The sequence below is a fragment of the Crocuta crocuta genome, unplaced genomic scaffold, assembly GCF_008692635.1.
Source record: "Crocuta crocuta isolate KB4526 unplaced genomic scaffold, BGI_CrCroc_1.0 scaffold119, whole genome shotgun sequence".
Lineage (NCBI taxonomy): Eukaryota > Metazoa > Chordata > Mammalia > Carnivora > Hyaenidae > Crocuta > Crocuta crocuta.
The window spans coordinates 2,538,962-2,553,638 of NW_027551562.1; positions in this window are offsets into that span (position 1 = coordinate 2,538,962).

Below are 14,677 nucleotides of genomic sequence, written 5' to 3' on the forward strand. Positions count from 1 at the left end.
TGCTGTTCCTGGTGGAAGGCTCAGCATAGGCAAAGGCTGGGAGTCAAGACAAAGCACGGAGTTTCCAGGGCAAGATGCCTGGAGGTAAGTGTGAATGGAGCAGGGGCCCCGGGGGTCAGGCTTGATAGAGTGATGTGTCCCAGGTGGTTTCAGAAAGGGCTTTCTGATGATTCTGGAGAGGACAGGTTGAGAGGGGGAGAAACAAATAGGATGCAAACAGCCAGAGGACTACGGGTGGTGCCAGCTGAGATGCTGAGGTCCGGAAGGAAAGTGCTGGCAGACCCCTGAGACGATGGAGCATGAGGCATTTAGGAAAGAGAGTCCGCACGAATCGGCATCTGCAAAAAAGCAGGGCTGGGTCGCGGGTCACTCAGCATTTCAGAGGTGGAAACAAGTTCACCCAGTGTCCCAGCCTCCCCGTGTTCCGACTGTGGGTTCTCTAAGCTGAGCACCCAGCCTCTGGCTCCAGTAATTGGCTCCCTGGGCAGTCTGTTCCTTTCTCTCGACCAAATTAAGCTCCTTCTCTCCGGGTCTTGATTGTTAAAACACCCTGTTTGCCCATGCCATTTACATATTCCAATTACCCACTGCCATTTCCCTGCTAATGAGCCCATGTACCTGCTTTGAAGAGCGTCTGGCCCGGAGCCTGCTTGCGCAGGAGGGCAGGATACTGTGGGCAAAGACTGTCCACCGTGCCTGCAGACAAGGAGCGTAGGGCCATTTTCTCACCTCCTTCCAGTCCTGATGGGCCAGACCTTTGTGCCTCATTACCCACCCCCACAGACATCACGATGCTCCGTTTACCTTAGCGACAGGAAGCGAAGCTCCATGCCAACCTGGAGACGCGCTCCGTGTTCCTACCGCAATCATCAAAGGCCCATTGTACCCTTAGTCAATCACATGCACAGAGCCTATTAAGTCCAAGGTCTTCCTAATTTCCATCGCTGAATTCTTTGCAGAGGGGACGCTGATGCCTGGGTGCTAAGTAACTGGGCAGAGGATTATGGGTAGCTGAACAATGATGCTGAATAGGGAAAGCCTATTTTGAGAGAGCCTGCTTTGGGCAAGAATCGTGGCTCTGAAAAATGCTAAGTGTTTTTGACCCTGGACAGTTTAAATAACCAGTCTCAGCCTCACCTGCAAAATAGGAATAATAATAACCTCGAAGGAATGTTTCAGCAAAGTTAACATTTATAAACCTTTGGCACTTTTAGGCCCTTAATCCATAGTAACTGAAATACTGTATGAACATGTTAATCATAATAATAATTAATATGATATCCAAATTAGAAGAGACATTTTGGGGGTCCCGTCTGCTGCTGGTTCACCGTTGGTGACTCACATATTATATCACAGCCCAGTCCACATAATACGATCAACGTAGAAATAACCAAAACAGTATTTCTTGATGCAATGATACACTGTGATATTTGCTTTTCCGTACCTTATAAAATACTGATGTCAGCCTGTCTTACTTTGCCTGCACTGCTGTCACAAACCACCACGGGCTAGGGGGCTTAAGCATCAGAAAATTATTTTCTCACCATCCCAGACGTTGGAAGGCCAAGGCCAGGTCGTAGGCAGGGCTGGTCTCTCCTGAGGCCACTCTCTTTGGCTTACAGGTGAGCCGCCTTCTCACCTCTCTCTCGTGATTTGTCTTCACGTGATTTTCTTTCCTGTGTGTCCACACCCTGACGTCTATGCATCCAAATCTCCTCTTCAGCGACAGCAGTGGGATTGGATGAGGGCCACCCTAACTGCCTCCGTTAACCTGTGCACCTGTTTAAAAGCCCGGTCTCCAAATATAGTCACATCTCAAAGTACTGGAGGTGAGAGAGTCAACCTACAAATTTGGTGGGTGGAGGAGACACACAAATTGACCCATAACAGGGACCCACTCCAAGGACTTCACATTTCGTGAAGGGATCGTGAACCCAACCTATAAAATATTCGTCTGTTCCAATCTGTAGCCACATTCTTTGGTCTCTGCGTGAAGATCTCCAGCCAGTTGCCTTCCGAGGAATCCCACTGCTGTGTAAGCAGCACACTAGCCACCTGCCGGGGACCTGCTCTGTGGAAGGTCCTGAGCTAAGCACCTTTCCTTCCCCACCCCATTCAGTTGCCGCCACCACCCAACGATGTAGGTATCGCACAAATGCACCTTTAAGAACGTCTGTGGCTTGTCCAAATGTGACTGTATATGGGATCTATGTAAATCAAAGAGCAGTAACTGAGCAAAGACTCAAACCTGGATTTTTCTGTAATGCCCAGAAGATGGGGTCCCCGTTATTGGAAAGGTCTTCATGACTAGACAAAATTTTCCTCAAGGAATGTGAAAATAACAAAAGATGCTATCACTCTGGTGCTCCACAGGAAGGCAGTGATAACACAGGGTTAAGTGATGGAGGAGCTAGGTTCAGTACCAACCCCGGCACACTGGCTAAGCGAGCTTGGGGAAGGCATGTCAGATCCCTCAGACTCAGTTTCCCCTTCAGGAAAATGGAGGTAGTAATGACATTTTCCTCACATGCTTGGGTGAGGTTTGAAACCCAACCCAAAGGGCTTAATGTTACATTACAGATAGGTTTGGAGGCTACGTTATTACTGACTGGTCATTAATCTCTTTGAACCTGATTGTCCATTTTCATGATCTCTGTATTACATATTAAATATTATGGTCATAATAATAACTTCCTCAGAAGGAACCAGAAAGATGAGCTCGTGTAATATCTGTACAACATTACGTTAGGTAGAGTTTCATTGCAGACTTTTCCTCTGATGCCGCAAATTGATGAAGAAAAAGATGCAGAGAATACCTCAACCTTCTTCCTCAAAGGCAGACCAGCCTAGTGTGTTGACTTAAGGCTCCCTTTGAAGTGGGTGTTCGTTGGTAAATTTCCTGAAATGGCCTCATAGAACTTTCGTGATATTTCCACTTCGTGAGTGGGAGTCCCAGCCAGGGGTTTGCAAAGCTTCCTGTCAGTGGGTTCGAGGCAGGTGACAGAAAGCGTGGAGTTTCTGCAAAGCGTAGTGCACAGCACCTGACACCAGGGGGCGCAATTCATAAATGGGCGCAGCCAGCGGGATTGGGATCAGATGAGGAGGAAGAGGAAGAGAAAGAAAAATAAAGAAGAGGAGGAGACTTTGGGCCCCCACTTCAGGGGAAACAGTGCTCCCCCACCCTGTTCCCCGTCTCCTCGGCTTCAGGGAGGCCACGTTTGGACACAGCCCTGCTTGAGGAAGAGGTTCCAGGTGCTGTGATTCTGTGACTCCCACCCTGGCCTCAAGCATCTCCGCGGGCGACACCCCAGCTGGTTGTCAGACCGGAAACCCTCCTTCTTCATCTTTGGGTATTGACCGTAAAGTGTGTTTTCTGTTAATTATTTGTGACAAACTTAAAACACACACACACAACATATTAATTTATTAAGGGGCGCCTTGGGTGACTCAGGCAGTCCCTCGTCCCACTCTTGATTTGGGCTCAGGTCATGATCTCGTGATTTGTGAGTTCAAGCCCCATGGTGGGCTCTGTGCGGACAGTGCGGAGCCTGCTTGGGGATTCTCTCTCTTCTCTCTCTCTGCCCCACCCCTGCTCATGCTCTCTCTGCCCCAAATAAATAAATACACTTAAAAAATTAATTCGTTATGTATCATATACCATTTATTGGTTGCAAGTAACCTATTACGGCTGTTACCTTCTTTTAACTTAAAATATTTCTCAAAATTCTTCGAGCAAAACCAGCTCTCATGGCCATGAGTACTGGGTCATGCTGTATCCGCCCCAGGCACGGTTCTGCACACTTAAGAGCTAGCCATGAGCTACCTAAGAAACGTGTTCCTCAACTGACTTTCGGCAGCCAGCACCCATTTGACAGTGCAGGTGAGCGGATAAAAGATCTCGACAAATGCCCCGCCAGTATTAGGAGATTATGCCACGAAAGCAAGCATATGGGTGAGCTCATTTCCAAACTTTACCTTTGGCTGGCCAACCCTATTTTCTTTACTTCTGGAAAGAGGTTGCAGGTGGTCACAACTGAGCTCTACACTTAAAATACTCTTGCTCCCGTATGTTTACATTGTCCCTCTGTGTCCACGTGTTTTTTTGCAAATCTTAGCACAACTGGACATGCTTAGCCTTGCTCAGTGAACACCCATCCCCCACATCCATGGGACCCCTGTGCTTCCCACCAATGTTAGGCTTGTTCCTATCACCTGCTTTGGCTAATGGAATATAGGAAGGAGTAAAAATGTACCATTTCCCTGGGGGAGGCCTTAAGAAGTATCATGCATTTGTGTTTCTTTGGGACCCCTGGCCTCCACTCTGCTCCGAAAAGCTGCTGTCCCCTCCAGCCTGGGCCCCAGAATGAGCTGGGGATGGGGGGAGCAGAGCCCTCCCAGTCCCTCTGCCTCCTGACCTGTGATGGATGAATAAATGCTTATGATTGAAAGCTATTGAAATTTCTGTGGTTTTCTATATCAGGAAAATTAGAAATCAGCAAAAGGGATTCTTTAGAGCCCTTTTTGGTAGAGTGCTGAAAGCCCTCTGGGGACTTTCTGACCTATAGATATCTGCACTTTTGGCTGACGTCCTACAGAGGATGCTATTTTACCACTCCTTAGGGACAAAAGTTAACTCATAGAAAACTGATAGCAATGTAAATGGATTCTGCGCTGTAGACATACAATGGATTTGTGTGCTATAGAAAAGATAACCCCAAACCTTACATTTTACAGTCTTTTGAATAGTAACCTGCTGTGCATCTTCTAGAAAATTCATTTCAGCATTCCTGATTATCTGTATATCCCTCTGTTGCCGAAAATCTCCTTTGAGCTGGTCTCAACATCTGTCCCTTTCATTACTTAAGGAGTTGGATAAAAATCTTTGACATGTATTCATTTTATGTGCATGAGAGTTAGGTTTGTAACATTACCACGAACCTCAGCAGTTGTTACAAAGCAGTAGCTGACTGATACACTGGGGTTCTAATGTAGTTTAGGTCAGCAATTCATCGAGCAGCTTGGAGACGCTGAGCAGCCCATCCGGGCCTCAGTATCTTCATCTGTAAAGTGAGGGTTTGGGACAGTTAGTTTCTTCATTCAGTCTGTAAGTTGGTCCTCCCAAGGTCTTGGGGGTGAGTAAGGGAGGGAGAGGGTTATAAATCCACTTTACAGTCAGAGATGCTGAGCATCAGAGAGGTTTAACTATTTCCTTAAGGTCACAGGACATCTCTGCTTCCCATGGTAGTTCACATCTGTTACACCACACCAAAGGAACGACAAGCTACACAGATAAAATGCTTTCATGGGCTAATGTTTAAGTTCTTGCTTAAGAGAAAGGAGCAGTGTGCACAGTCTCACCAACCGAACTTGAATTTTGGCTTCCTAATTTAGTAGCTGCTTAACTTTGGGCCCAGTGCTAACTATCACCGAGCCTCGGTTTTCCAATACGTGACATGGGGATAGAAATGTGTCCTTTATAACACGGCTATAAAATGAGAAAAGAAACATATGGTGCCCAATATAGTGCCTGGCACATAGGAGCAGCTCTACAAATGCCAGCTTGTCTTCCGTGCGTTTCAGCAGAGTCAGAAGAACACCTGCTTTAGAGTCGAACCAGCACAAAGTTCGGCTCCTGGCTCTGCCACTTCCTTGCTGTGACCTTGGGCAGTTTGCTCAGTCACCCTGTGCCTTCCCTCTGCTGTGTATGAAGTAGAGGTTCCAGTGCCAATCCGTAGTGCTACTCTGAGGATCACAGATGTTCTGAGCACAGAAGGCTGCAGCACAGGTGCTAGAACCATTGTTGTTTGTCACGAGCTGACGATAAAAACACAGAGACAGACTGAAGGTCAAGGGCAGCTCCAGCACAGATCTCTGTATGGGATTTTGAACAGAACCGGCCGTAAGAGCCAAATTAACATCACCAGGCGTCCAGACCCAGGACTATAGATCTGGGGAGCTGAAAGGAGCAGAATTGTGACGAAAGAGCTCCTGCTTAATCAAGAAATTGTGTAAACCCTAATTCCAAAAAATGTTAATGGGAAGTATTACGTATGTATATGCAGTTCTGAAAAATTTATGCCGGTTTTAATGGCTGGAGATGTCCTTCAAATTTTCCATCTGCCTTGGACTAGGTCTAATGTGATAACAAACAGGAAATCGACTGGGCTAAAGGACACGCAGTCTTGTTTTGAACCATAAAATATATGAGGCTGCTGACATTGCATATTAATTAGCTGAGCCTTTCCTTTCCAGATTAAGAGCTCAGTTTTGTATTACTTGCATGGACATAAAACTTGGCCCTGTGGCTTGGGATGCAGGGAGATCTCATTCACTAAATATTTTTGGAGCACCTAAGAGTTTCTAGGATCTTCTAGGCTTGGCAAGGAACGAGGTAAGACATAACCAAAACCATGGAAAATCTCTCACCATCTAGGAAGATGATGGAAAAGGATAACGCAAGAGAAAAAAAAATGATTGCAGTCAATTGTGCCAGAAATGTCTAGGCTTTTCCAAAGCATCCACTGTGATTTTTATCTCACAGGCCCTGGGAATCTTGGGAGCCTCACATCTCTTTCTTGGCTTTGGCCAGAAGAAGGCTGAAAGCTGATTCCTCCTGGGCCTCTAGTTTTGTATATATGTTTAAAAACGAATTCATTCATTTATTAAATAGTTACCGAGCAAGTACTATAGGTTGGATCCTGTAAGTTAACTACAGTTGGATCCTGTAAGCCCCGCCCACCTCTTGTTCTTGGTCTTTCTTCCCCCATAGCTCTTACCACACCTAACATACTCTGTGAGGTCCGCATGGCTGACATTTGCTGCATCACCTTTCTAGAACGTAAATTCTACCAGAGCGGGAGTCTTTGGTGCCCACTGATGCCCTGCACGTGCTTGTCACTATTCCTTTAATGTCAGGGAATAGATGACTTCCTTGACAGGAAGCAAGAAGGGTGGGCAGAGGGGTCATTGTGAGCCGGGGTAAAGAGTTTTATTTGTTCCTGATCTCTGTGATAAACACCGTGGAATTTTTGTGGAATTTTATGGCATGAACTGATTCACATTTTTCTATTGTTCTGGCTGCCATCTAGAAAATGGAATGTCCAAGACCAGGGTTAGGAGGAAGGAAGAAGTGAGGGGTCATCCCAGGTGCGGGGAGAGATGCTGGTGGCTTGGACCGAGGTGGTGATACTGGAGATATGCAGTATAGACAGCGCTAGGGGTACCCACGGCAGGCAGAGCTGTGGGACATGCAATGAGCTGAATGAAGGTGAATAGAAGAAAGATATTGAAGACAACTAGTAGGGTTTTGGTTGAAGTAATTGAATATAACATGGTATCATTTACTGATGGGTAAGATTAAGGAATAAGAGGGGTGTGTGTGTGTGTGTGTGTGTGTGTGTGTGTGTATGTGTGTATGGTGTTAAGGGTGGCAGGAAATCAAGGCTACACCTTGGTTTTGTTCACTGTGAAGGTATAGCAGGCATTCTCTAGAGTATTCTCCATCTAGAATCTATCCTAATTATCCTAATAGCCAGAGATGCCCACCAAGCTTCCAGCAAGTTCTTTACCGCATTATTTATAAATCAAACACTGAGGGAAGCCTGGGAGGCTCAGTCAGTTGGTTAAGTGTCTGACTCTTGATTTAGGCTCAGGTCATGGTCTCAGAGTTTTGTGAGTTTGAGCCCCTTGTCAGGCTCTGCACTGACATCAGGGAGCCTGCTTGGGATTCTCCCTCTCTCTCTCTGCCCCCTTCCACTCACGCTCTGTCTTTCTCAAAATAAATAAATAAACTTGAAAAAAAAGAAGCTGGAAGCCACCACGATGTCCAGCATTATGAAGTTAGAGGACTAGGTGCCCTTCAAAATGCTGCTTAGAATGCCTGTAATGAGGCCAGGAAATTCTCATTAAATAAACAAATGAAGGGATGGGTGGATGTAAACTTTGGTGTGTTTATTACTGGTGTGATAAGCATTAGCAGGGAAGTAGTCATGAAATACTCTTGGTAAACCCTATAAATCATGGAAATTTAGGATTGGAAGAAACCTTAGTGGGGCATCATTCCAGAAGACATGCTCTAGAACGATCAGTGAAGACTGAGGGGCTAGAAAGACCTCCACTGAGGCTATGAAACTTGACCCTATTCGTGGGGAAAGACTTGAACTAGGAAGGAGTTATGTCCGGGTCCCTGCTTTTGTTGCTGCTACCCAGGGCTGGATGACCTTGGACCATACCACTGAACTTCTCTGAGCTCCATTTTTTCACAGCTAATAAAACAGTTGGTAACCCCTTGGGTCCCTTACTTCTCAGAGATTCCATGGTTTAGATGCCACAGACTTCCTACCGCACTGAGTGTTTGGGGCTGGTCAGAGCTTTGGGGTTCATCCCTTCCAGCTCACTCATGATCCAGCTGGGGTGCAGAAGGTGGATGACCTGGCCAAGGACACACAGCTCTTCCCTAAATACCAGCCTATGAACTTCAGCAGAAGCAGATGCAAACAGAAGACACAGAAATGCAGCCACTGGAAGAAAAACTGACGGCAGACAAATCAATCAATCAATCAATCAATCAATCAGTCAAGTGTAAAAAAAACGGTCAACCGCAACCTTAATTTCAAACGAACTATTTCTGGCTTTACTTACGAGGTACATTAGGCTACCACAAGTTCTATCTGCATCAAACATCAGGCTTTACTGGGAAAAACTAAGCTTCTGAAACTCTTGCTTCCTACTCTGGACCTTTTCCCCCAATCCCTAACTGTTAGTTCACCTTCCACAAAAGGTGCCCAGAGCCATCGTCCAGAATCACAGATGTAATGACATCTGCGTGCCCCTCAGCCTTCAACCCCTGTGCTTGAAACTGCTCAGCGGACCCCCATTTCCTGTGGGGAAAGACTGGGATGCCCAGACCTGGCCCCACCTCCCTCCTCCAGCTCTTCTTGTGGGTCGTCTCCCCGCCTGCCTTTCCTGCCTGCCCGACCCTGAATGTGTCACGTGGTATCTCAACCTCCCTGGCTTTGCTGACGCTCTTGCTTTGCCCTTGAGCGGCCCTCCTCACCTGGCTCTCCAAGCAAACATCTACTCATCTTTCCAGACTCAGCTGAACATCATCCTCTGTGAAGTCTTTTCTGACCTCTGTCACCCCGACTGGTTTTTGCTGCCTTTCTCCTTTGTGACTGTTTAAGCTACAAGGCTGCCATCCTCCCCAGGATAGCAATCCACTGCATTTATTTCTAGACTCATCTAGGCTCCAGAATAGACCAAAAGCTACTTCATGATAGAGGGTCTGTTTGTTTCCTCTCAGTATCCTCAGAGCCTGTCAGGATATGTTTGTTAACTCACGATTCCGATTCATCAAGTGCCGTCTGATGTCCCTGTGCTTTTTTAGGCACTTGTGGTGGGGGGGGGGGGGGTGGTAGAGTAGAGTGGCAGAGACTCTACTCCTTTGCCAACATCCCTTTCTTACATGGTGGTGGGTTTTTAATCTCCATACATGGACACCCAACTAAGGAGCCCATTTGCGAGCCTTCCTGGCAGTTATGTGGTCCCGTGAACAAGTTCTAACTCATGGGATGTGAACAGACGTGATGTGTTCGTGATCTGAAAGGGAAAGGCAACTCTCCTTTGCCCCTCTTTTTTTGCTGGTTTCAATGTCGACATGATGGCAAGAGCTGGAGCAGCCATTTAGGGTCATGAAATGGAAGCTACGTGATGAGGCGGCAAGATGTGAACTCGCAGTAGGCTAACTTCCCTTCGCCATTCAGGCTCCCACACCATCCCTGAGCTGCCTGCAACCTTACAGGACAAAGAGAAATTGATAATTGGCTTGTTTATAACAATGTTGGTCCATTTTGGCCACTATAACTGAATAGCATGGACTGGGTCACTTATAAACAGCGGAAATGTATTTCTCACAGTCATGGAGGCTGGCAAGTCCAAGATCAAGGCCCTGGCAGGTTTGGTGTCTGGTGAGGCCACTTCCTGGTTCTTAGACGGCCATCTTCTGACTGTGTGCTCACATGGAACTCTCTAAAGGCTCCTTTACCAAGGCACTAATCCCATCACCAAGGCTCATGACCTAATCACCCCCAAAGGCCCCACAACCCATCACCTCAGGGATTCGGTTTCACCAGGTGAATTTGGGAAGGACACAAGCATTCAGTCTAGAGCAGGGCTCCTTTGTTACAGCACCCTACCCTATACTGCGCTCATATAAACAGATACCTAAAGAAGACGCGATCTGTCTCTGTAGAGACTGAATTTGCTTCATGTAGACTCTGAGCACGCGGCTTGACAAGGGAGCAAGTGAATGAGGGAGTAGGTCAGGGTCAAGCAGAACCAGCTGGAAAAAAAAATACTTTGTTGCAACAGGCAGAGAGTATGACAGGCTACGTGCTTACATTCTTCAGGGCTTCTGCTTCAGACAATGGGCTAAGCATGCCTGCTTCACTGCTCCGTCGGCCTTTCCTTCTCTACGCAAAGCCACGCACTGTGCTTATTCAGTCCCCTCCTCGCTTTTCCCAAAGCCAGAGCTGTAATGCAGGTGCTCGTTACCTCTTACCTAACCCACGCCACCAGCCGCTAGCCGGCCTCTGCACCTCCCGTCCTCCCCAGAGCTGTTGCCATGGCGATTTTTCCCTGGCACATCGATGATCAAAACCTTCCGGGGCTCCCCATGGCCTTCAGGTAAAAGGCCAGCCTCCTTCAATTAGCTGCTGGCGTTGGTGTCCTGCTCACCTTCGCCATTTCACTGTCCCTCGACACTCTCTGCCTTCTCCTTCCCGGATGCCTTTTTCCAGGCTGACCGACCTCCTCCCTCTCTCCGCCTGTTACAATCCTTCCCTTCTTTCAATATACAGTAAAGTCTTCTTCATGAGACTTTTGTATGTTTTAAGGTCAAAAGGATTCTGCCCCCTTTCTGGACATTCCCAGTCTTCTGTATTCCCAGCATGGCATTTGTCACGCTGGCATTAGGACTGGACGCAGGGTGGGCAGAGGGGAAAGATAAACAAGCACTGATTTAACAACAACGATGATAATGTCTAACCACTTGCTGAGGGCTTGCTGCCGGCCAGCTTCTCCCCAGTGTTCTAGCTACATTAAAGTATCCATAGCCCGCTGCGGCCCTGGGGCGTAGGTACTGTTGTCTACATTTTAAGATGGGGAGGTCGGGGGTCCCTGGGTGACTCAGTTGGTTAAGCGTCCGACTTCGGCTCAGGTCATGATCTCGCGGTTCATGAGTTCGAGCCCCGTGTCGGGCTCTGTGCTGACAGCTCAGAGCCTGGAGCCTGCTTTGGATTCTGTGTCTCCCTCTCTCTCTGCCCCTCCCCTGCTCACGCTGTCTCTCTCTCTCTCTCAGAAATAAATTAAAAAAAAAAAAACATTAAAAAATTTTTTAAATAATAAAGATGGGGAGGTCAAAGGCACAGAGAAGTGAAAGTTGCCTGCCCAGGCTCACACTGCTGGGACTTCGAATCTTGGCCTGACCACTTACCAGACACCTGAATTGAGGCAGGTCACCTCACCTCTCTGAGCTTTGGGTCCTTCATGTCTCAGCACAGCACTTGTAGCATGTGCCGCACGGGAAGCCCGCAGGCCAGGGCCAGGTATGTAGTAGGCACTCAATTCATGCTCCGTTCTTGTCTGCAGGGTTATGGCTCCTAAGTCATATATCCAGAGCTTCTCATATATTTCCCTGAACACGGTCGTGCCTGTGAGCTTCTGTTTTGTCTTAGCGGCACCGTCCACCACCTCGCAATGTGAGGTCCAGTAATGGAGTGACTGAGGCAGGGATGCCTGCTGTGCACGGATACTCCCTTCTCTAACCTTAGTAACAACGGTACATCTTAACCCAACACGGGCATTTACAGGCTCTCTTGTTGCTAGACAAGACCTCATAACCCAGTTCAGACCAATGTCATAAGAGCAGAAGTGACGCGATGTGGTTCTTTCCCCTCCCCTTCCTGCCCCTGGGGGTGAGCATTTGACGCTGAGTCCCTTGGCTACCATGCAGCTGAGAGGCTGAGTGACGACATCCAAGGACCCGGTCCCTGACAGCCTGCATTAAGACTGAAGCAAGACCCTGGGTATTACATGCAGGCGATGAATCACCAGATTCTACTCTTGAAATCGTTATTGCAGTAAATGCTAACTGACTCGGATGTAAATTAATAATAATAAAAGACTGACGCAAGCGAAACATGGACTTGTGGCTTGTGTAAACCCTTGTTTCTGAACCTGTGTTACAGCCGCCAAAACTGTACCCCAACCGGCGTGCTCGCACGAGCCCAGGGCTGCGCTGCTTGCTGGCGGGGTGGCCTGGGGCCGGTGCCTCCACCCTCGGCGTCCCAATGCCCCCCCTCCGTGGGCTATGACGGCAAGAGCACCTGTGCGAGGATTGTCCTGAGGATAAATGAGATCAGGGATGCAAGTAGCTTAGCCCAATGCTGGGAACGCGCAGGGAGCTGGGTAAATTGTAGCGACTGTTATCCCACGTCAGCTACAATTACAGCCTTCCAGATCCCCAGGGTGGCTGCAGCTTAATGATCTCATCCTCCGGTATTTCTAGAATGACTGCCCGTGTGTGTTTCTCCCCAGTCCCTCCTACCGATGACGTCATCGCCCTCCCTCCGGGGGCCTGGTGTGGACGTGGTGGGATTCATCCCAGTCCCGGCAGGAGAGGGGGGAAAGTCACACCACTGGTACCGAATCGTGGTTCTGGTGGGTCTGCAGGGCACGTACCCAGGAGGCAGGAGAAGGGCGCTGAAGGAGCGGCTCGGCCGGCGCTCACCCTGCACGATGCACCTCGCATCCCACGGAGTCCTCACTCCATGCTCTGGGGCCCAGGGCTCCGGATGCAATTGCACAGACGTTAAGGCCAAGGATGAGGGATGTGAAATGACCGGCTCAAGGTCATACATCTGGACAGTGGAAGAGGAAGGTGACAAGGAATGAATGAATGCCCTAAGAAATCCTCAACTTTTGTTTTATGTTTTATTTATTTTTGAGAGAGAGAGAGACGGAGACAGAGCATGAGTGATGGGGAGGGGCAGAGGGAAAGGGAGACACAGAATCCGAAACAGGCTCCAGGCTCCCAGCTGTCAGCACAGAGCCCAACGTGGGGCTCGAACCCACAAACCGTGAGATCATGACCTGAGCAAAAGTCAGACACTGAACCGACTGAGGTACCCAGGTGCCCCGAGATCTCTAACTTTAATGATAACAGCTTGCCACCTGAGGAGCAGAGAGCATCAGGGTGCACAATTGATCTATTTAGCTCTCAGGTTAAATTTCAGTGTAAGTAAAAGAGAATCCAGATTGCTGGAAGGGATATTTTCTTCAATACATAAAAATGGAGGGCTGTATAAATTGCACATCTGTGCGTAGGGCCCCCCGAGGACGTGCTGGGTCCTGTGGTTTGGAAGCCCGTGTCCTAGGACCCAGGGAGGGTCACAGGCCCATTGCAGGTAAAAATAAGACGACATTGGGGCTCAGAGAGGTCACACAGCCAAGGCGCTGTGCTTCTGGCCCTGGCTGCTACCCAAGCCCCTTAATTATTATCTGTTTTGTATATGACAATTTTACCTAAAACTTCATCTTGGAGAGAAAAAGCCTTTGTGTGTAAAAATAATGAATAAGGGGCACCTGAGTGGCTCATACAGTTAAGCGTCCAACTCTTGATTTTAGCTCAGGTCATGATCTCATGGTTAGGGAGTTCAAGCCCCGAGTTGGGATCCTCTCTCTCTCTTTCTCTCTCTCTTTCTCTGTGCCCCCCACTGCTTGAGTGCACTCTCTCTCTCCCCCCGTCTCTCTCTCTTTCTCTCTCTCTCTCTGCCCCCCCCCACTGCTTGAGTGCACTCTCCCTCTCCCCCCGTCTCTCTCTCTTTCTCTCTCTCTCTCTGCCCCCCCCCACTGCTTGAGTGCACTCTCTCTCTCTCCTCCCACCGTCTCTCTCTCTCTCTCTCTCTGCCCCCCACTACTTGAGTGCACACACTCTCTCTCAAAACAAATAAATACAACTTAAAAATAACAAAAAAGTGCCCAAAGCATTGGTATATTACACAAATCATTGACAGGGGATAGAACAATCCTTGCTTCTAAGCCTTGAACCTCTGTTCTTGGGCAAATGGCCTTACCTCTCTTTCTTTACTTGTCTTTAGAACCGCAGTGTCCTCCTTTGCAAGATGGAAAATCCGAGTCACTTTGGAGGCTTGTTCTGAAAACTGAGATGACACGTGGCTGTCACCTGCAGCCCACGCTCAGAAATCTGGGATCGGCTGCGGGTTCTCACTCGCTCTCCTGGCAGGACTCGCTCTCAGGGAATCAGCAGCGACAGCCCACAGATTACACAGCACAGACCCATGTAAGCCGGTGTTTCTCAGAAAGCTTGCTCGGTAACGAAGTACTTGTTAATAATGTAGATTTTTGAGCTTGACCCTGAACCACTAACTGAAAACTTTTGCACATGGGCTGTGACCTCTGAATCCACACTTTGAGAGAGCAGCCCGGGTAGTTCTTACACACATGGAAGTAAAAGTAATCCTGACCGGGGGCTCCTGGGTGGATCAGTCTGTCGAGCATCCGACTTTGGTTGGGGTCGTGATCTCGCTCTTTGTGAGTTCAAGCCCCGCATCAGGCTCACTGCTGTCAGTGCAGAGCCCGCTTCAGATCCTCTGTCCCT